The sequence below is a fragment of the Leiobunum rupestre genome, chromosome 5, assembly GCF_980474605.1.
Source record: "Leiobunum rupestre chromosome 5, qqLeiRupe1.1.hap1, whole genome shotgun sequence".
Taxonomy (NCBI): domain Eukaryota; kingdom Metazoa; phylum Arthropoda; class Arachnida; order Opiliones; family Sclerosomatidae; genus Leiobunum; species Leiobunum rupestre.
In genome coordinates, this window is record NC_143388.1 from 12,380,612 (window position 1) to 12,403,382 (window position 22,771).

The window sequence follows — 22,771 nt, forward strand, 5'->3', positions numbered from 1 at the left end:
TATTTAAAGTGTAAAATTATTTAAAAAATCTGAGTCGAATTATTGGCTCTATTTTCATTAATATTTTTTAAAACTACGTTAATATGTAACTAAGTGTAGTGAAATTTAACGAACCATAAGTGTAAATATAAAAAAATAAATGTTTTTAAAGGTATTGTATTAGCGCTGTTGTTATTAAAAAATCATTTAATAAATTAAATGAATTGAAATAATGACTATAAGGAGGCCTAGCACTCAGTTTTATTTATTTAAAAAACCTAAATACTAGCTGATCTATTTTGTTTGGTTGGTGGGCTGCAAATATATTTAATTTTAATTGTTGTATCTTTGGTTATTGAAGGGCCCTCTACACCCCAATATAGTTTTTAAATCATTGTCCGTTTATCACTTTTAAATTGAGTAGTTTACATAGTTTGAAATTTATTGCTCAGGATTTCTGTCCCTATAGACATTGCGAAACAATTCTAAACAGTTGATATCTGTTAAAATCCCCCACTAAATAAAGACACCACATCAGACTCCTATTTCGTGAAGAAAAAACAACCGTGTTACAGGCATGTCGAACGTGACTCTACGTTGATATCTGGGGGTCCGGCATGCGATGTCAAATTTAGACATTCGAGACAAAATGACCGTCGTTCGGTGTGTAGTAAGTTCATTGACACGTAACACGATATAAACGCGTCGTAAAAATTATCTGGGCAGATTAGGCCCAGCGGAGAATGAATCGAAGAAGAAATTGCTATTCGCTGTTAGTGAATCTAGCCCCGCTATCTGCGGCCAAACTTTTAGTTTCTTTCGTGTTGCATCTCCTAATCTTCTCGCAGTCCCCTTGGACGCTCGAGCCCGCCTCAGCCAATCGAGCCACCGACCAAATTGGGTGGTCGGAGATGAGTTTCCAACACCCCTGGCTTCGAGCGGACCTCCAGGGGTTCCCAAATGGTTTCGTGTCTTAGACGTCGAAGAGACCCCGTAGGACACGCTTAATAAATTCACAATGATCTACTGTCTCAGTTCTTCTTTCTCCATATCGTGAAATTCTTAACCATAGCTTCGCGCGAGCTGCCGTGTGTGGTTTAGACCACTTTCCTCTACCAGAGTTAAAATTTATGTTGTTTAAGTTATGTTCGTAGGGTTTCGCCAGTCTATCTTGCCACCGCGCTGGGAAGTATCGATTTTCGGTTGTAATAACGCGTTTTACTTTCTATATAAGGTGGCTCGAAAATTGCGCCGAATCGCGTGAGCGAACTGTAAAATAGCCCAAAGGCTGTATTGTCTATTGATACCTCCTGAATAATGTATTGCCGTAGATTAACTGAAAATTTGTTATCTTTGAATCTGGTATAGGAGCTTTTTTATTGAGGCGACTTGAGAGGAAAATTAATTTTTCCGAACGCGACAACGTGGTACGTCTGCTAATACCTGAACCCATAAATTGTCTCTTCGGTATATTTTTATGCGCGCAGTTTTATGTAAACTTTAATTAAAAATCAAGTAGCGTTTGTGTCAGAGAATTTGGTTTTCGGGTTGCGATGTGGTCACTTAACCGTCCTCCATATTTTTACCGAAGGATGTCCATCAAACTACAAAATCTACAGATTGTTCAGATTAAACAAGTACAATAAAACGTGTATTAAATTTGACAACGTGTATTATTTTATGATTATTTAGTTAGCTAACGTAGGGAAATTGTGCATTGGGTACGGTCTAGTGGCAGATCACTTTGTTACAGGGTTTCCTAATGATCATGATTAAAAATTTAATCATAATTTAACCATTTTTAATTTTTGAACAGCCAAAGCTACAGATTTAATTTTAATCGAATCTAATCATGATTTAATCATTTGAAGGTGTCCTAATAATCGATGGAGTGAGCTGCCCTCTGTAATAAGTGTTTCTATACGGCCTTTATCTGTCTGCTGCTAAAAAGCTTTTTACGAAATATCTAAATTTATGTTCTAAAAATGTTTGAAAATGGAAATAGAAAAATTAAGAAGATTTAATTTTAGCAAGAACCTTTTTCCATAAGAACCGTAAACGGTAACGTTGGTTCGTACTGTCATGCTCTTATATTCAACAGAATTACTACACTCGCTAATAAACATCTATCTGGACTTTGCAGAAGTAAGGGGTTTTTGATACTGAATTACCCAGGCTCAAATCCTGGATTATTTTGTACACATTTAATGAATGTTTTTTATAAAATTTACTGCATTTAATTTAAAATACATCAAATATTTTCAACAGCCCTAAAATAAAACTTTCAATGGGTGTAAAGGTAATTACAAACTGTTAATATTCGAAATATTTTATGTAGAGAAATACAGTTGTGTATACATATTGTAGTAACTATAATACGTTTTGGAATGGTTTCGAACCTGGATCATTCAAGAATGAAAGGTATCTACAGATGGCTTTACACGATGATGATCATTCTGAAAAGTAAAAGAGTATGGCCTTACGTTCAACGTACTTAGAAACCTATATGCTCTTATCATTTCACTAATTTAGTTCTTCAATTTGTTATACAAGTACATGGTCAATGAACTCGTTTAGATCCTTATCTGGGGCCTCTGATAGCCACTAAAATAAGACCCTCGGTTTACTAAAAGCTTAAAAAGTAATTACAAGTTGGAAAGTTAAGAGCTATAAAAATAATTTCAACGCTCGCTTACACTTGAAATATTTCCCAAAAACCCAAACTGATATCGGTAAATTTAAATTATAAATAAAAAAAATCGAAAAATTATCAAAGTTAATTGGATTTTCCGGCGCACCTGTAATCCAATTTAGGAATCCACACTGCGTAAACCGGCGAATTCCAATATAGGTCTGTACCTGTAAATGGCTTTTTATTTTTGCCAAATGATATAGATTTATAAATGACGTTTCATCTGGGTTAATAAATTAAAGCAGCTCTATCATGCGTGACTCACCGGCGGCGTGCATCCCACAACTTGATCTGCAAAAGTAAGACTTGCTGAGCCAGAAAGCTTTGAATAGTTTTTATTCATCTTCGCAAAATTTATCTTGTTTCCAAAATTAGAAATAACATTTTTGATCACGTAATATAACAAGGGAGCTTCCTCTAAAATATAGAATGTCTCTTTATCAAGGTTTAAATGCTTTTCTAAAGTAAAATTGTTTCCATTTTATGGTAATTCTATGCTATTGCTACGACCAAACTGCTACGCTGAGTTTTGCTGGTAGAATTAGAGAAGATACGGAATGCTAAACTATTCCTTGCTCTTTAAACAAAGAACTAAAATGCTAAACTATTCCTGGCTCTTTAAACAAAGAACTAAAATGCTAAACTATTCCTTGCTCTTTAAACAAAGAACTAAAATGCTAAACTATTCCTTGCTCTTTAGCATTTTAGTTCTCTGTTTAAAGAATAAGGAATAGTTTAGCATTTTAGTTCTTGGTTTAAAGAGCAAGGAATAGTTTAGCATTTTAGTTCTTGGTTTAAAGAGCAAGGAATAGTTTAGCATTTTAGTTCTTTGTTAAGAGCAAGGAATAGTTTGGCATTTTAGTTCTTTGTTTAAAGAGCAAGGAATAGTTTGGCATTTTAGTTCTTTGTTTAAAGAGCAAGGAATAGTTTAGCATTTAAGTTCTTTGTTTAAAGAGCAAGGAACAAAGAACTAAAATGCTAAACTATACCTGGCTCTTTAAAAATATAATAAGAACTAAATTGCTAACTACGCTATTATGTTTGTGTTGTGCTTTTAAAACGAGTAGGTTAGAAATGCTAAAATGTGTTGTGCTATTAAAACGATTAGGTTAGAAATTCTAAAGTTGTTCTGGTAGAAACTTGAAAGCCTTAAATGAGAACTTTGAAATGCTATTTGGAAACGAGGGCTTATAATGCTAAGCTATACTTTGCCATGCTATTAGACCCGAGAAGCTTTCAAATTAAAAAAAATTACTTTGTCCGGGAGATGCTAATGAATATATATTACATTGAAAGCTAACTTGCAACATTTAGAAAAAACCATTAGCTGCAAAGAAGTAGCTATTCTTTGATATGCCATGAAACTAGCATTGCTATGACTACAACTTGCCACTTTTTAATACTCTGGTCTGTTTGGGATATTCCCAATATATATTATATCTTTGAACAAATGATATATAGGTGTTTTGTTAAACAAATAATAATATATAGGTGTTTTGTAAAACTAGTAATGATATATAAGTGTTTTGTAAAACTAGTAATGATATATAGGTGTTTGGTAAAACAAGTAATGATATATAGGTGTTTGGTAAAACAAGTAATGATATATAGGTGTTTGGTAAAACAAGTAATGATATATAGGTGTTTGGTAAAACAAGTAATGATATATAGGTGTTTGGTAAAACAAGTAATGATATATAGGTGTTTGGTAAAACAAGTAATGATATATAGGTGTTTGGTAAAACAAGTAATGATATATAGGTGTTTGGTAAAACAAGTAATGATATATAGGTGTTTGGTAAAACAAGTTATGATATATAGGTGTTTCTTAAAACAAGTAATGATATATAGGTGTTTGGTAAAACAAGTAATGATATATGGGTGTTTGGTAAAACATGTAATAATATTTAGGTGTTTATTGAAAAAATTATTTAAAACAAGTAATTATAGAACTAACTATAATGATATTATTGGCGTTTAAGACAACCACTAAAAATATATCTTTCTAAATGATGTCAGCATAAACGTTTTATGAAAGCTTTATTCAAATTTCATAGAACAAAAATAGAGAAAACGGAGTTCAAGACCCTAGGTTCAAAAAACTGGCTAGACCTCCAAAACAAAACCCGAGCAGAGAAGATGATCAAATGTTGCTCAGAGAGAGATCAGGGTCATTTGCTCCACCTCCACGTCATGATTTTTGAACTTATAACGGACACATTTTCACTATCTAGGACCCATTCTTCCCTTTTTATAACGTCCGACACAAATCGTAATCTTCGCCCGAAAAACGCCCCGCGCGATATACAACTTTCTAGCTGATTTAACGCTAGAAATATTGTGTAGATTTAACGCTCGACTCTGATAAGAAAATATCGTAGAGCGAACAATATTATATCAAAAGATAGAGTCGAAACTTCCGCGAAGTTAAATCGTGAGAGTTAGAAATTTATGATCAGATTCATCCGAAAATATTTTTCGTGATATTTTATGGCAGTTTAACTCAAATGCGTTTCTAGCGGGAAAAAAATGTATGAAAATAAACCGAATAATGTATGTATAGCGGATCTTTATTTTTGGTTGACGTTTCCAGTGATTTTAATCTGTAGAAAATAAGGAAATTCTTCGATGCGTGCCTGCATTTCGCAGCGAAATGTGTTACGCTGCGGCCTTCATAGACTAATTTTTTTTGTCTTATTTATTGGTACGGTAAATTTATTTTATTTAAGTTGAATTTAATGGCTTTGACTATTTGTCGTTAAATCAAGATATTGCTTTTAATACAATTTGAAAGTTAACAAGAAAATTTAATCATCGTATCGGTTTTAGCTTTTATTTGTTAACGAGTTTACTTTCTTAAATGTCAAACGGTCGTGTGCTTCAGTAATATGGCGAGATCAATCGTATTGACTAAAGCGCCATCTGATATTAGAAAATATAAATATTTAGTATGTAATTTTTTTCCGTTTCTACAAAACTTAAATAGTATCTGCTTTCATATCTCAGTTTTCTCATAAATTTTACTTTCTATATTTTTCCTTCACTACCACTAACAAGGAGAATACCCTAGGTGTTTATTGCCGATTTTGTTCAAAGTCGGGCGTAATGTAGACCTATATGAGATATGAAATTTCCCAACAGGAGACGTTGCACTACCCATTCGGTTTGTCATGGCAACCGAAAATGTTTTGACCACTTAAAACAAACTTTTTTTTTCTTATTTTACTAAAAATCGTTACAATTTTACCCCAAAAATGTTCCAATTTACCGAAACGTGATGAAATTTGCCTAAATGTTGTCCAAATTACCCATTTTGTGATTTTTTTTTAAATTGTCGTAGGTGAAACCCAGAAAATCCCATGCTTTTTTAAATTGAGATTTTTTTGTTTTAAGTGGCCAAAAACATTTTCGGTTGCCATGACAAACCGAATGGGTAGTGCAACGTCTCCTTTTGGGAAATTTCATGTCTCATATAGGTCTACAACATTACGCCCGACTTTGAACAAAATCGGCAATAAACATCTCGGGTACTCTCACTTTACAATTATATTGGTCAAATTCAGGTTATTGGTCTTTTGAAGATATATTTTCATGCCTAAAGGTTTGATCTGCTATAGCCACTTTAATAAAAAATAGTATGCAGGGCTTGCCACCACCCTCCTACGCATTGTAACCCGGCCACCTGAATTAAGGGCTTCAAAAGTCGCATGATGACTTAGGCCTAAGGTGGTGCCTTGGGTATTAGCCTAGCTGATTATTTAAAAGTTTAAATCTGCAGGGGGAACACAATTTTTGACTACAAACTGCTAGATTAAAAGGTTTTTAATGGTTTGAAAATACACAAGGTTTTAAATCAACGTAGCGCGCTTGTTCACAGAAATATCCGTTATACAATGTTTTTTCAAAAACCCAAACCCATTCTTTCAACTACAGTATTGAATTATTAATGGAGAAATAATAAAAATATCAAACATTCTATTTTAAATGTAATTTAAAATTTGTGATTAGCTTCCGTCAAAAATAGCAATGAATAATATTGATTATAATAATAATATTTGAATATTCATTATCAGTAAAAGATTTATAAATACGCGGATCTAGACTTAATGTCTCCGAAACAGCAAATAGGTTTTGGCGTTATTGAACGTCAATTCGTCGACCTTAATAAGGCGCTAAACAGATGCAAATTTTGTGACGCAAGACTTCGAAAGCACTATAGGCGTGGCAGTAGGAGTTTTTGTTGCTTCAGTACAGTCTATAAAAGTGCAATAAATCAATGGCCATCCATTTAGTCCCTTACGCGAAGTTTTCATGAATAGACCATCGCCTCTCTTCAAATTCAAATTTTCCTAAAAATAAAAAAACCACTTTCGAAAACCTTGAACTGTCAATTTTGAAGCAAGAAACGCGTACTACCCAAACCGTTTTCACTCTTAAGTCTTTTCCCACGGTCACCGGGCAGTTCGACTCATGCCCATATAAGCTCTGTTTTCTTTGATTTAACTGTCCGCTGTATTTGAAACTCTGTATATAGTTAAAGCAAAATAAAAACAGGCAATTTTTAATACAGAAGTGCTTTCTTTAACAGCGATTTCATTAACATACGAATAGTAATGATAAATTAAAAATGCACCGAACCACTTGAGAAAAAAAAATCTAATCCGAACACTGGCTTTTTTTTGTAAGAAAGTTATTTGTTAATTCTTTCATCTTTTGATTAGAGAAACCAAAATGCTTCTATTTTGGGGGCTAGACTCTCGTGATTCGTGGTTTGAATTCCGATTCCAATCATCGTTGTATTACGCTTCTTTTAAGATGAAAGTGCCGTGATAGGTAAATCGGGTACGCTCTTTTAGTTCTGGTCAGTTGCGCTATGCAGTCTTTTCGGTGTTCATTCAGTGAAATGGATATATATTGCGGTACTGACTTACGCTACTGTCCCGAACTGCAACGGCCGAATAGGCGTGACGTTTGGTGTTAGGAACGAGGAAGGTTAGATAGCTTGTCGCTCGTGCCACGAAAAAGACGATAAAAATTTTAATTCGTGAGCTTGGTAATAGCTTAAAAACGTCGTGACAAATTTTTACACTATCTTCCCTTGAAATGCGCAACTACCCTCGTGTACCTATTGAATAAAGATATCTAATACATACCGTAACAAAAAATGCTCTTGATTGAGTGTGTAAGCGACGACCGTTCTTAAGCTCTGTTTTTCAAAAGTTTGTATAACTCTGAATACTAAGTAATTTGCAACCATAAAATTGTGTTAATAGAAGTTATTGGCACAAACCAAACATTTTTGCAAAATATTTTTGATGAACGCAAGTAGCTAAACCGAGTTACTCCCTGTGAATGAATAAAATATTTTCACAACACAAACGCTTTTGTTTGTACAGTTTTGAAGAAGGTCGGATTTTGGGACCAAGACTTAGCTTCAAATATTAAAATCCAATAATTTTGGTACACATCGTTTTGATTACGCAAAACTAAATGATAATATTAATAATAAATACATTTATTAATCAGAAGTAAATGAACCGAAGATATCAGACTGCTATACTCGCCATGTTGGAGGCGTTTTCCTTATGAAGTTAAATTTTTACCTAGAATTTGAAATTTTTTGCGCTCTTAGGCCGAAAAAAAAGGTTTTTGTTTTTATGAAACCCTTTTTTATACCTAGAAATAGCTATACCCACAATTCCCAAGTGCATTTTATCGCGCCAAAAGACGGGGTTGGTAATTAGCATTTATTTGACTCGATTTCGATAACTTCGGTTCATTTACTTCTGATTAATATAAATAGACATTATTTTGTAGAACACTTATTTATTTACAATTGATCCTCTTAGAATACGGTTAATATCGTTATAGACCATTTATTAATAATAATAATAATAATAATACTTATAATAATAATTCGTAAAGTGTTTTCGATAATCTTAAGAAATTATTAATTTCCAAATATTATGAAAATTTGAATTTCCAAAAAAAGAAAAATATTTCGTTGCAATCTATTTGTAATAATGGCAAAATCACATCTTAATGTCCACAGTAGTGATTCAACTTCAAGAAGAATATTTCCGCTTGCTCCCAAAAACCGTACAACATCCTTCATTATTCTACACTTTAAACAATATTATTGTTATTATTATTTTTATAATAATTCACGATAAGACCTTGGCATACATCGTACTTTACCGATACTTTACGGTCTCAGTGTATATATGAAACAGTAGATTGTTTGTGATAAAATAAGTTTTTTTCTTAAGTCGCGAACGTCCATCCTGTAAGCGTCTACATGCATAGGCGGATACGCGTCTAGTGCTCTAATTGCAGTGCGCCCCTTTATTATATTATGCTAATTTCAAGGCACACACATATTTTCCATACCTCTCCCCTAATACGCATAATAGCGGGTTCTAGTTTGGCCAAAATATAATTTTATTTTTATAGTTTTTTTCTGGCATCGGCGCGTTGTATCTGGCTGGGGACGCGGGCTCTTCTTATTAGCATTGTGGGAAATCCTCGTGCTCCTCCGACTCTATAATTTGCAAAGATTCAAAACCAGTATCTGCTTATGGTCCAGAGTGCGCGGGTCGTACGGAAACAAGGTTGCTGAGCTATTTTAGGTCAGTTGCGCTGCTCTCGAGTTATGAGATTTGAGAATGATATGAACGCACCAGTGTCCCGACTTATTTTGTATAGTGGAACCTAGGAGCAACAAACGCGGCACCCCACAAGGAGAACGCAACCCGTCAAGAAGTCGTCTATTTTCTTGTGTACAGTTTTGATTGGTTAGATGAAAATTGTCTTCCCCCTTTCCGTAAAACGTTCAGCGTAAAGGCTCGTCCAATGAAATTTGTACACGACCCTGCGTTAGCGTGTTTAAAGGCTAGCTGCGTTCTCCTTGTGTTTGTTGCTCCTAGGTTAGACGCTTTAGTGCCTGCTGCCGACGGAAGGGGAAAATTCGGAAATTGTCTTCCTCCTTTCCGTAAAACGTTCAGCGAAAAGGTTCGACCAATAAAATTTGTACACAACGCTGCGTTAGTGTGTTTAAAGGTTAGCCGCGTTCTCCTTGTGTTTGTTGCTCCTAGGTGGAACCATGCTAAGAGTACAGATGCGATCTACGTCACAAGATGCTGGGTTATCGCTGCCCATTCTTTTCTAGTTTTTGCACGTGAACAAGTAGCTTTTGACGTCAAGAGCGCGTGTCAGCCCACCCCCCAACATTTTCTCTCTCTCGAGGGAGACCAGCTAGTAATTTGAACTGGAGAGACACGCATGCGTAGTAATGCTCCGGTCGTCTGGATTGCGGCTAGTAGATGAAACAGGTAACTGTGCAAATGCGTTCTACGTCATAAAATGTCGAGTTAGCAAGCACAAAACTTAGCAGCAGGGAATTTAAATACTGTTTAAGTCTACTTTTTTACGCTGGCTACCTCGATTTGTTTACAAAGTCCTTTTGTACCTATCACACGAACCCAAACCCTAATATTCGCATTTCCCTGCTGCTTGGTTTTACGCTTGTTGCAGCCTACTTCCAGGGGTTAGTAGGCCACACTTTGAAGCTTTCTGGCGCTCTTTTAACTCATCGTAGGAAAATGGGGGATAAAGCAGGTATAATTCTCAACTCACCCCTAAAACTCCTTAAAATTTTTGCATAACCTTTTGAAACACCCTGTAGAATAGTCTATTCATGATGACGACGACGACTACCACAACGGTGAAATCATAGCCTCTCAGTATATTTACGCTTAAGCGGCGACAAAATTGGAATCTTTCTCGGATAACTTTTCTGTTGGAAGGAAAAAGAAGACAAATTTTTACCTCTTTGATATTACATTCTCAAGGGCATCTGTTTTGTACTTCAAACATTTTGACGTGCAAAAAGAGCACTCTCTCTAACGTTTTATACTATTTATTTGCTGTTCCGTTCTTCGGCGTGCTTATTATGTTAGTCGTATTTTTTCATGGCGTCAGACATGTCTAGATTCGAGCACGAGGTATTTTAATCGAGTTTATTTGGTGGAGGGATTGTTTGATTGCAACCACTTTGCCCATTACGAAAGTACCTTTGACCGTTTCGTTTCTTTGATTTGGAAAAGAGCGTTTGAACATAATTGAGCCACTAGGCTGCTATCCCAAAAACCATTAAGATTGGTGCCAGAGTAACACGCATTTACGCAGTCCGGGTTAGGGTATTTTTTGTTGTTTCGAATCTTCTCTGCTAGGGACGTTTGAAGAATGCATAAATGCTTAAGTCATATGGAAATATGAATTTTACGCTTCAAACCTTTAAAAGAGGTTATCTCGTGCTATCTTGAAGATAAAAATGTGACTATAATGCTTAAATAATTGCTAACCTGCTTTACTGAATGGTGAATCGATCAAACTATGTTACAATTTCTGTTCTATATTCGTAGTATCTTATTTTAGCTAAACAATGAGCAGTTCTGGTTTAGCTCTTGTTTACTACTTTTTACGAGTTAAGCCACAGAAACAACGCAAATATAAAGATAATGGATTAGATTTGAAGTGTTGTTTGTCTTCAGCGTCAACTATTCATCAATTTCACGCGTGCAATATTCCTAATCCACGAACTCTATATTTAGACTTAATTTTGATGTTTTTACTTAAAAGGCCACAGAATCAATGGAAACATTATGCCCGAATTTCTGTTAGCTTCTCCTCTTCCTTAGCTGGTGATAGCAAATCAAACCAATCATTTGTTGACCTTTCTCCAGCCGTATTTCTGGCGACTAGCGCCGGAAACTAGTGAAATTCGAAGGACTCTGTGACATTTTAAGAGAACAGCTATTGATGTAAATTAGCTTACAATATAACCACTCGAACAAAGCTTGTTCCCGTGGTGACAAGCATTTTTCATATCGCTCAAAGTTTCTCGAAAAAAAAGGGTTTTAAAGCAAACGGCTTTCCTGATAACATTTCACGTCATGATATAGAAATAAAATACAAGGTCAACTTGAACCTGATCCATTAAGAAAATGGTGATACTTAAAAAGAGAAGAATGCGATTTTGTTTTCGCGTTCCCATCGGGTTAGAATAGAGATTACAAGGTAGACGCATGGATAGTGGGCTGAGAAACACTTCTTCCGTCGAGTACTGTCTTGTACAAGCGTTTGCGTCGATTATTTGGGCTGAGACAGAAATTTGGGCTCAATAAAACCAAAACATGGGAGTTGGAAATCACGATTTCTTTCCACCAGCTTGGAAGTCAAACTAAGCTCTCTTCTGCGCGCTCTCATCTAATCCATTTTGTAAAAGGAAGTTTTTTTTCCACCGAGATAAATGAATCTGTCTCACTATCTCTGGAATTTCTCTCAAATACTTTTACTTACTTGTTGTTTTTTTATTTTTCGTTAAAATGCCTCGTGAAGTTTCCCAAATCACTTGTCTTACCATTGGAAATTTGTTTATTCGTCTTGGGGATTTCCAAACAGGAAGTTACAAGTTTCAACTTTTTTGTATCCCTTTGACTCTCGTGAAAGGAAAGTCCAATTTATGTTAATTTTGTACCGTTTGGAAAGATGCAGTTTGTGAATTCACTAAAGATTTATATCATCCTGCGCCGTTAAGCGAGTTTTATTGCGAGGGTGTGTACAGTTGTTAAATAAACTAGTTATTTTTTAATGTACGGAACTTAATGACGTTAATTTATAGAGTCTACATTTCGTACGGTATAAATTACCGTAATTGAAACAGTTAATTGCTTAGCAGCAATATATGTCTATTAGAAAATATGGTGACTCTTTGAAATGACAGGCCCACCCCGAAGTTAAAAATTACAACCCATTTTCTTATAAATACTTTTAACACGTGAGACCATCGACGAACTATGTTACTACATTGTTCAGCTTTTTTACGTTTTAAGTCTCGTATAGCAATCTCGTTTCTAGCATATTTCGGGGCGTGTCAAATGTATGCCGGTGGTGGTTGATATACCTAGACGTAGGTTGAAATTTAACCTATTAACACTCGTTACCTTCCGATTTGAGCTAAAACGTTCTGTTGGAATCCACAAGCGAGCGACACACCGCATACCAATTAGAATTAGATTGACGGAACCACTACACAGTAATTTCGACAGTCGCAAACAAATTTGAAGATGATCGTTTTTTAAACCGCCTTTGGGTGTCGATGTCATTACCTAACGATTTTCTTGACGTACATATTCTCAGTATATATACCCACAAACCCATTTGGAAAGAGAAAAAAAAAACGAATTTGTCACTACTTAAATGACTTATTTTTCCAGTCACTTACAGGCTTAGAATCGCAAAACGCCAACTATTAATCGCTCGACGAGAGAAATATTCTTAACACGTGCCATTTTTAAGGTAGGATTTATCCCTTGCCGCGTAATCTGTTTTGGCAATCTACGGATAATTTTTAAACCCGACCATGAAATATCGATAGCAACTTTACATATAAATAGGTTCGATCATTTCTTGCCTAAAACACCAGAAGAGAGATCGAGGCGATGGACGCTTTTTATTGCTTTAATTTCAAGCATTCCTGCCTGGAGTCTTCAAAGGGTTCAAGATTTCGATCACTTTCAGTTTTTATACCCTCCCAACTACTCGATACTGAATGCTGAAATTTTTCTACTCACGTTTTTTCTCATTTATTCTACAAATGTTATGAAATACGCCCCGTCTCCGCCATCACTTTTATGACAGAAATTCACTCTCATAAGTCATAGTACATTAATTTAGAGCAATTATTTTAAAAACTAAAAAAAGGTAAATTAAAGGCAAGATATGTAATTTTGGGAATGGTGAAAACCAGTGGCTTACCTAGGGTGACTGCAGCTAGATTCTTGAGTGAGTCTCGAGTCGAATTCTCAGTTGATGTCCAGGGTGAATTCAAGAGGGGCTTTCTAGTCAAATTTTAAGTTGGTTCCTGGGGTAAATCCTTGAGGTCAGATTATGTATCAAGGTCCGGTCAAATTATCGAGTTATGCTAGGCGGCTAATTCTTGGGTGGTTCCCGGGTTAAATTCCGGATCGATGCCCGGGGTTAATTCTTGCCTGGCTTCCCGGTTAAATTCCCGATTGATGCCCGGGGCTAATTCTTGAGTGGTTCCCGGGTAAAATTCCAGATTGATGCCCGGGGCTAATTCTAGTGTGGCTCTCGGGTAAAATTCCCCATTGATGCCCGGGGTTAATTCATGAGTGGTTCCCGGTAAAATTTCTGATTGATGCCCAGAGATAATTCTTGTGTGGCTCCCAGGTAAAATTCCAGATTGATGCCCGGGGCTAATTCTAGTGTGGCTCTCGGGTAAAATTCCCGATTGCTGCCCGGGGATAATTCTTGAGTGGCTCCCGGGTTAAATTCCCGATTGATGTCCGGGTATGATTCTTGTGTGGCTCCCCGATTAAATTCCCGATTGATGCCTGGGTGGATTCTTGTGTGGCTTCCGGTTAAAATTCCCGATTGATGCCTGGGGTTAATTCTTGCCTGGCTTCCCGGTTAAATTCCCGATTTATGCCCGGGGCTAATTCTTGAGTGGTTCCCGGGTGAAATTTCTGATTGATGCCGGGGATTATTCTTGTGTGGCTCTCAGGTAAAATTCCAGATTGATGCCCGGGGCTAATTCTAGTGTGGCTCTCGGGTAAAATTCCCGATTGATGCCGGGGATTATTCTTGTGTGGCTCCAGGGTAAAATTCCTGATTTATACCCGGGGTGAATTCCCATGTCAAATTATCCATTGATGCTAGGGCCGAATTCTTAATTGGCTCCTGGATCAAAATAGCTACTTTAAGATTCCAGAATGGTTCCAATATTTTTGAAACTTTACTATAAATATTAGCGGACAAAAAGTAATACAACGTAGCAGAATCTGTTAAAACTGGCCAGTGTCACAAAATAGTACTTTGTAGGCTACTCGTGTAACACAATTTGCGTCCCAGGACGTTCTTGTTTGTATAATTACAGCCAACCCTCATCGTTTAGTCATCCCAGGAGTAGGGCTAAAAACGGTGTACATATTTCTTTTTAACAGACTGTGGTGGTTTTTTTGGCGCTTCGAATCACCACTGGGTGGCGCTCGGCAGGGGTTCATCGATGGTTAAGCAGCGCGGCCCTACCCCTTGTCGTAATTCTTTAATAGCTTTTTTGCGCTGTCACACTCTAAGACGGTAATATCATTGATCACCTAAATCGAACCTCTTCATCTTTTTGTACTTAGTCTGGCGTGTGCGCCTCGTCTCTTATTAAAACTACGGTGGCTCCATCTTTCTCCTCTCCGCAAACCTGTTCGAGCACCCATCCCACAATTTCCACGTTTATGGCCTGGCCTACTCGCGTTTTATTTTATTTTTGTATTTGTTTCTTATTTGGAGGCAGGCGTTGTCTCTTTTGATTTCGTGCTAAGTGGAAAACCTTGTCTCACATCAGATTTAATTGAACTAGAAATTTTTATCTTTCGGCATGGTGCACATGCTGCATATTTATACTTGCTTTATATGTTTTTTTTTTAAATAAAATACGTTATGTATATTCGACACTTGAACAACTGAGTGATAAACGTTAACCATAAGTGTTTTAACCAAATTGTTTAAATTAAATTATTGAGGTTTGAGTTATACAGTATTTAAATATGTATCGTAAAATTATGTTTGAAACAAGTAATCAGTCAAAGTATTCAGACCGTTGTTGGTAATAGCTTAATTTATAAAATATTTAGTAAAAACTATCTTGCCATTTTTAAAGAGTACCAAAAGTATAGTTTGGTTTGAAATAGGTGAATCGGTGTAATTTAAAAATGAACTATTTAATATTTTACAAATTCAAATAAATAAGGTAAACATTTTGAAACGAATTATTTATTTTGATTGTAATCCAAACTAAAGCGTCAAACATAAGTATTCATCGCATTAATGACTTTATCATCATTAAATTTTTTTGAAAACTTGTAATCATTTTTTTGAAAACTTGTAATCAGCTTTTTGAATATAATTTATCCGAATTCGAATTCTTGAATCAAATCCACTTTAAGTTAAATTTCTTTAAGAAGAGCTTTAACAAACCGGAAAAGTCAAGAGAAATGTTGCAACGGTGTTGATAAGAAACGTCAAACTCAATTACTCTACAGCTTACTACATCGGAAGAATATTTTAAATAACCCTTCATAAAAATAGCGTTAGAAATACTCCGTATATTCTACTATACAATATTTTTACTTTTATAATTTCATCAAACAATTTGGCGATGAAAAGCCCAATTACAGCAAGTTTGATTTTCTGCTGGAAAAGGACCACGTTAGTTTCAAAGGTTATTCTTGTCAATCACACTCGTGATACCAGAGTTTGAAAGAGAAAATATCTTGATTTTTTTTCTATTTGACGTTTTGGTTTCTTACGTCAAAATTATTGAAATAATAAAATAAATACGTTCGAGTTTTGTGAATTAGGAGACTTAGTAACGCGCTGTAGAAAGCAAAATTTTATTTATTTCTACATAGGTAGAATGACTATGTTGAGAAGATTTTTAGCTTCAATGTCAACTTCCCTCATACTCAAAAAAGTAAGCTAATTCCCCCTAAAAAAACAATCAGAAATTTATCTCATTTGTTTCCTAAAAATTACGTCTTCGGACGCGATTGAAGTACGTTATTCCTACCCCTCTCTAGACCCTAGAGCAGTGGTTCCCATTTTCTTTTGCTATGAAATCCTAAATTATCCTTCTAATTCTAGCGGAACCCCAAATTCCCACTCATTTATTTACTTATATTAAAAGACCATTGACACAAACAAAGATGGCCGCGCTGCGAATTCTAGGAATCCCCGTGAACCTTCCTCGGAACACCTTTTGGGAACCGCTGCTCTAGTACCTGAAGAAAACTAGACCATGATCGTCTCAACGTAGCTATTCTATCTTAGTGTTAATAGTTATATGACTGAATTTAGTTAATTTCTTTTAATAATTTTATTATCTTTAAATACAATACATTTTCAATATCTGTGTCTTGATAGATCATCTACATCATTAATTCTGTCTTTTCACTGTTTTGATCAAAGTCATCTTAGACTGACCTTTAGTTCTTAGTGCTGGCTAATCTTATATCCCGCTCGTTTTCCCCACGAACGCTTAGGGCTCTAGCAACCTAATTTTACCTACAGTATAGTTACAGCTTTCAAGCACTCAGCTTGAATCTTTACTTATAGTTTCCGCTCGGCTTTTCGACCACGTCAAATTGCGTTTAAATGGTAGTGCGCATCAATGCAACCCTTAAAAACACAGTTTTTCAATTGTATAGCAAATACTACCTTTAATGTTTTATCATTTTTATCCTGATCTTTAAGAAAATGTGGTAGCAAAATTACCAAACAAATTGTAGAAAGAAACAAATTGTTGAAACGTTTGTAGCCCAGGGCCATGCGCCAATAAAATTCACTCGAGTCTACATGGTACTTAAATGAGAAGCTCATCTCTTTTCTTGCTCAATATTTTACCGATAGATAGGCTTACCTCTAAGCTAGTCTTTAAAAAAATCGAATATTTAATATTGGTGATTATCTCGCTTATTAACAAACGTTGCTACGCGCACACCCGCTCCCACACTCACGCAGTTCATTGATTACATCCAAATGAAATAAATTAAAATAAAAGTTCAATTTATAAAATTCTCAAAGTAACAATCGAAATTATTTAAGAATGAAACAAGTTTTCGCCTTATCGATGCTTGATGCGACACGTTTAAGAAGCAATTAATTTTCTAAAAGTTAAAAAAGATGCTATCGATAAAAGCCATTGTTAAAAAGTTTCGATTGAGTTTTTATCCGCAGCCGTATAGTATTTAAAAATGGGAGCACGGAGCTGTGGGGTTGGCTTATAGCCAGAGATAAATACTGGTTTTTAAATAGATGGACGAACGAAATCGAAACTTGGATTACTATACCTTATAATCCTGATGGATACGCCAAGTTGTAAAACAGCTCTCGTCGGTAATTGAGCCCCGTAGGCAAAGGATATTCCTGGTCCCGATAAGAATTAGCTTCTGCGAATTTCTCGATTAAGAGGTTCTTATTGATAAGGGGATTTTATATTTATGGGAACCCATTGAGCCGTCGCTTAAATGTCAAAGGGTTCCAACTCGACGGCCTTCCGCGATTTGAGATAATTTGACATTGTTTGTCTTTCAAATTACACCTTAGGTGAATTTATTACTCGGAATCGAAGCAACTAGCATTGAAGCGATAACGAGTTTAATGGGAAGATATCCGATCGATTTGTCAATTTAAAACAGTCGGTTTATTTAATATATTGTATCCTTTGAATTTCGCGTTATAGACGAATAAAGTTTTCTTGATACATTTGAATACTCTAGCTTGTAGAGTATTTAATTTGTATTGTAGGGATTTCTAAAAATTAGAAGCATCTGCATTTTAAATGAAATTGTCAAGTTTGATTTGATCTCTTAAAGTAGATGAAGGAAGAAACGAAACTAGACAAAGTGAAAAACTCAAATGTTCGAATTAGTGATAAACAGACCACTTTTCATACAATATTTGCCTTGCTAATTATTATTATTATTTTTGAATAATTGTGTTTTGGTAATCAATATTTAATGGTAAAATATTGACATTTAACATTTTGTCTACTGAACTATTTATTTGAAACACAAGAACTATTCAACTATTTATTTGGGATATCAGAACTATTCAACTATTTATTTGAGATACCAGAAATATTCAACTATTTATTTGAGACACCAGAAATATTCAACTATTTATTTGAGACACCAGAACTGTTCAACTATTTATTTGAGACACCAGAACTATTCAACTATTTATTTGGGATATTAGAACTATTCAACTATTTATTTGGGATATTAGAACTATTCAACTATTTATTTGGGATATTAGAACTATTCAACTATTTATTTGGGATATCAGAACTATTCAACTATTTATTTGGGATATCTAATATATTTATTTAAGACACCAGAAATTCAAAAAAGGCTATTCAAGATATACGCTTATCCCACTGTACCAGTAACCAGACAGACCTAAAAACGTCAGTAAGAATGATATTGTGAATACGTTTGTTACAAACATGGTGAAAATAGCTAAATCCTTCTCGAGCACCTAAAAAGTCAGTACTTACTTTATTAAGAAAAAATTTAAGCAGGCCAGAACTTGAGACATTAAATAAGATTTACGGGTTTGGGCGGTCCACTCCCTTCGTTCTCAGACTACCAACATGAAAAAATAATCTACCTTCTAACTTTCCCTCTTCACCCACACAAGGTAAGAAAATCTCACGAGAAGATAGTTCTTATCACAATAGGGCTCCAGCCCAAAACCATCACAAAATAATAACCGCTTACATTATACGAACATTTTTCTTCGAAGTTTTAAAAAATAATTTGAGATGATAATGGAACCAATAAAGTCATCTTGCATATATTCGAATAATTTATAAGTCCGTCAGTTTTTGGCGAAATAGGTTAGCGTAACATCTCTAATATTTGGAAGGTTCCGTATTTTTCGGTCTCCCAAAAAAATATTTTGGATAAAATCGTGAAAATCCTTCGTTATATTTTTTTCTAATACTTTTTCGTAATAACTATAACAACAGAAGGGTTTTTTTTCTATTATATCGTCACGGAGAGATGTGGTGGCTTGAAACTACGGTTTATATTAAAAGAGGTCATTTTTTGTTGGACAGTTTTAAAGAGAGAACAATTAACCCTATTCAAAGTTGGGTCCCGTCCCAGACAAAATAAATAAATCACGCTTAAGAAAAAAACCTTATCGTGGTTTATTTTTCGAGTTGCGGAGGGGTAGACCGTTTATTGACAATTGACATGTGGCGCTGCCTCTTCTAACGGTTATTTATGAAACTAAAATTTAAATTTAAAAGTTTCTTAAACCTTTCGGTTGAAATCTTAAAGTAAACAGATAAGCATACTGTTTATTCTAAATTTTCGACTCCCGCAAACAATTGATACCCCTACTAGGCCAATGACTCTCCAAATATTTTACTGGTATAGACAACTAATTGGTTCTCTACTATGTTTTGGTTTGTTAGGGTATTAAAGGTTGAACCAAGACAATATTAACACCAGTACGGTTATTTTATTATATGCGATTCGTCTTAAGTTTTGTTAAAGTTGTAACAAATTAAACTATCACCTTAAATCCATCTTAACATTTTCAATGTCAAATATTTTTAAATTTTGGCCGGTACCAGCTTCAAAAAAAGGTTTTCATTTATATATTATTTAAAAAGATGGGAAATAATTTGTGAACTGAGGACTTACTTAATTAATTATTTTTATCAGTTGCATATTAAAATTTAACACGGATTGTTTTTACTGTAAATCTTCCATTTCGAATTACTTTTTAAAATCTGCCCTTCTTTCATTTACTTTTCTAAAAATCAAACATCGTTTTTTTCAGTTCGAGGAACATTTTTTTTTGTATAATTTCCCTTTTGTCGATATACCGTGTGCCATTTATTTTGGAATTTAAATTTTCTGCATTGAATTTGAAATTTGACTTTTTAAACATTTTGGAATTAATTTTATTCTTTACATTAATTTTTAAAAAATTTGATATTTTAAAATTATTATCTATTAGATTATTATTTTACTTCGTTACTGGATTTTATTTATTTTGGAACGAAATATTTTCTAAATTCAAAGTAAGTTACCAAGTCTAAATGGACCCCTATTTAATTTTCTTATTTTTCTTTGTGTATCGAAAAACTCTTACCCGTGAAATTCTCTTTAAAAAAAACGATTGTCCACTTTGAAACATTGTTGTCATTCAGTCAATCGTATCCTAAACTTCTTTTCTCCAGCTTTCAATCTGATCGGTTCAAAAAGCGAAATTTTGATTTTATTCAGATCAAATTATTTTTTACGAGAACTATAAAACGTTGAAAAGAACGTTAAAACTTAACTTATCTAATTAGCAAAAACACGCGTTACTCGACAAATAAATCAATGGACCCGGATCATAAGCAAAAATTTCATTCTTCTAATTGCATTGATATAAAAAGTGTTATTATTTGGAGCGCGCACTTCCTAATATTTCCGTGTAGCGAGTCTCGTGCGTTTTCGCGCGAGCTCGGCGAAAACGAAAATATGCGCGTGCTCTCTAACTTTAACTGCACGATGAATCTAACGTAATCACGTGACCTCTCGTATTTTATATAAAGAGGGGGATCTTAAAATTCATTTTGCGCGTGAAAATACGCCGCCATGTTAGGGTATAAAAGCAGGTAAATAAGCCTGCTATACCTCATAATGTAAAGGTACTGTAAAACGTAATTTTGAAATCTGGCAATTGAAACATGTTGGTGGATTTATAACAAAATTAATTTGTTATAAATTTACTTATTATTTTTCTTTAAAGCTTTTTAAAATCTTTTAATATTTAATGTAATTATTGTAGCTAAATTGAAAAGCTATCGGCATTTGATTAATAATAGCCTAAATATTTTCAATGTACGTTGAAATTTAACCGAAACCAGCAGTAAAAAATAACAAAATTTTTTTAGTTTTCCTTATACATGGAAAAACGCTTACCCATGAAATTCCATTAAGTCCGTTTTGTAGACTTTGAAACATTGTTGACAACTAGTCAGTCGAATCGCAACATTTATTTTCGCCAGCCTTCTCTCGAAAGTTCTTTTTCTTGAAATTCCTGCAAAATCGTTACGTTCACCCTGCATGATACCGAAACTGATAATACCTTGAACTTAACTTTGAAAAGAGCAAGTTGAAACTTAATCTATAGAAATGAATATTTCAATGAAATAAATTATTAAAAGTAATATTTCATTTCAATAACTAGAATTTCGTTTAAATTTCTTGTATATTATTTTTCTCTATACTTTTCAAAGTATTTCCACTTTATCATAATTTTTCAAAATAGTGATTCTGGTATTATTTTTGGGCCCCATGTTTTTCCAAGAATTATATAAGATTTGAGATTGCGCCTAAACTCGAATTTTGTAAGTATTTTTTTCAGTCTTTGGTTTAAATTTTTTCTTCCATTTTTCCACAAAGGGGGGAGGGTGTCGGTCTGCAGTCAGGTTTTTCGACGCCGTGTTTTTTACATACAAAACATTTTTTAATCTTAGTATAGTTTGGAAGAGTCTTCACTATCACCTGGTACCAAACGTAAAGGCATTAGGCAATTTTAATACGTAGAGTTTACCACCATCGTGCCTCGCCTCGATGATAGACTGACACCGGGATGGCTATAGTAGACCGGTTGTTAGGATCTTTTAACAGCGTCTCTAACAATACTGATTTCTTTCCCAGCCATATTAATTCGTGACTGAAAAGCCATTTCTGATCATGCTTTAAAGTTAATGCTGGAAAGGGTTTGATTCCCGCTATCGCCTCCTCTGCCTTCGTATAAAAGTATATTGAATTAAAATAAATCATGAATAGTCGAATATTCACTGGTTCGACCTTGAAAATATGTTTAAAAAAATTGGACCGTAGAAGCTGTCAAAGCTTTCGTTTTTAATCAATAGGCGGCGTGAACTTCATACTTTTAAATCTTTAATTGCGGGTTCTAGTAATTAGTTTAGGAATGGTATTAATTATTCTTGGCAAACCGTCGTTTCGTATGAACGAGTTTGAAGTTTTTTAAACCATAATTACATTTCTTTTAAGCCTTCACAATTTTAAAACTTTCTTAATTTTTAAGTCACGTGTTTTATTTAAGGTTATTCCTTTTATAAAGAAGTTTGGTAAAGGCTAAAAAATGGGCTTTAAGGTCTTTGAGCCCAGTCTTTATAGTAATGTGTCCAGTATTTAATAAATAAACATAAATTAACGTAATTATGCGATTAGTTATTAAGCCAACTGGTGTTTTATTCTAGTGTAATTTCTTATAACGTGGTTCTTAGATAAATAGAATTTGGTCTTTTGAGGTTTTGGGAAAATTTATAATTTGGGATGTGATTAGTTGGTAATATTATCAGTACTTTTGTATTATTTGTTATCTGTTCAGTGAGGATTGATAGAATGGAAATTAAATCAATGAGGTGCATCCACTATAAATAATATCAATGAGGATGTGTACTGGAAACCTTTTTCAAGGAAGCTG

The 22,771-nt window shown here is 34.5% G+C and overlaps 2 protein-coding genes across 2 annotated transcripts in view; one reads left to right on the plus strand and one right to left on the minus strand.

Annotated features, from left to right (window-relative positions):
• Positions 1-17,616, minus strand: part of Dbp73D (putative ATP-dependent RNA helicase Dbp73D) — a 54,406-nt gene extending 36,790 nt beyond the window's left edge. Inside the window, exon 1 of the mRNA XM_090175040.1 lies at positions 17,596-17,616. The gene's annotated coding sequence lies outside the window, so the exon portion shown is untranslated. The remainder of the gene's footprint in view (positions 1-17,595) is intronic.
• The window catches only part of Shrm (shroom), a 311,815-nt gene that overhangs the window by 33,780 nt on the left and 255,264 nt on the right, over positions 1-22,771 (plus strand). The window lies entirely within an intron of this gene.